Raw genomic sequence first — 1,250 nt, forward strand, 5'->3', positions numbered from 1 at the left:
GAGAATGCTTTGAAAATGATGATGGCAGCATATGTGCAAATGAGCTTGACACACTGGAGGAATGTATGGATTGTGATAAGACATGTAAGAGCCCCCAATGAAAGTATTTTAAAGAAAAATTTTTCCTGCGCTTGAGAGTACATGCATTTTTCTAAGGACAAGGTTAACAAGTGTCATCAAATACTCAAAAATATTGATATTCACCTTAAGGATTAAGAACCACTATGCTAAACTTCCCTTCATTTCTAACACCAGGATTTCAACAAATTTGTTTTTAGGGGACAAGAGTTCACATTAGTATATGAACCTGCACACACACTTTAGAAGAGAGCTCACAAAGGAGCTCTTTCTACTTCCACTTTCCAAGCACACCGAGGCAATTGCAATTGCCTGCACATGCTTGTTTCATTTTTTTATTTCCTGTAGTCTTTGTGTATGCTGTTCACATGGACTGGATCACTCTTTGCCCTTGGTCCTGTGTCTTGACTTCTCTCCTTATCCTGATTAGTACACACAAGTCCTAGAGTTTTTTATTTGGAAGTGAACTTCTTCCTGAAAACCTTTTTAAACCCAATGTTAGCTTTAATGCTTTTCAGTTGTTATTCTATAACATCTTTTGTTAATTTTACTCCTTAACTATATATTAATTAATTGAAAAAATATTTAGTAAATATTGCCATATATTCTATGCTGAACATATGATCTAAGTAATATGCTGAAAGTTGAGGATACAACGATAAATGAGCTACTCTCAGTATGAATGAGATAGTGATAATGGTGGGTAAAAACACTTGCTATGTAGGATTGCACCAGCCCATTTTGACCAAGGAGGGCCAATACTGTGCCTGGTTAATCAATGTGTCCTCAGTGCTAAGCTGGCACATAGTGAAAAAAGAAATTACCTGTCGAAGAAAAGAATTTGAGGTGAGAACATAGAAACAAAATGGATTTTGTGGGCATTATTATTCATATCAAAGAAAATCATTTAAAGGTACAATTTAGAAGCACACATTGTCACTAGAGTATTTTCTTTGGGAAAAGGAAAGGGAAAAATGAAAAATAAAAAAAATAATATTGGTATTCAGATAAATAATTGGAAGAGTTGTTAATTTTTGGCCAAATGTATTGAAAAAAGCTCACGGGAACAAAACTGTGTAAAAAGGCTGCTAGTGCTGGGTGCCAGTCGAGACACATCATGGTTGGCGTGGAGCTGACAAACATGAACATATTTGAGGACGTTCCAGAGTCTC

This window comes from Echinops telfairi, unplaced genomic scaffold, assembly GCF_000313985.2.
Source record: "Echinops telfairi isolate 266 unplaced genomic scaffold, ASM31398v2 ScPeMD7_3533;HRSCAF=4204_0, whole genome shotgun sequence".
NCBI lineage: Eukaryota > Metazoa > Chordata > Mammalia > Afrosoricida > Tenrecidae > Echinops > Echinops telfairi.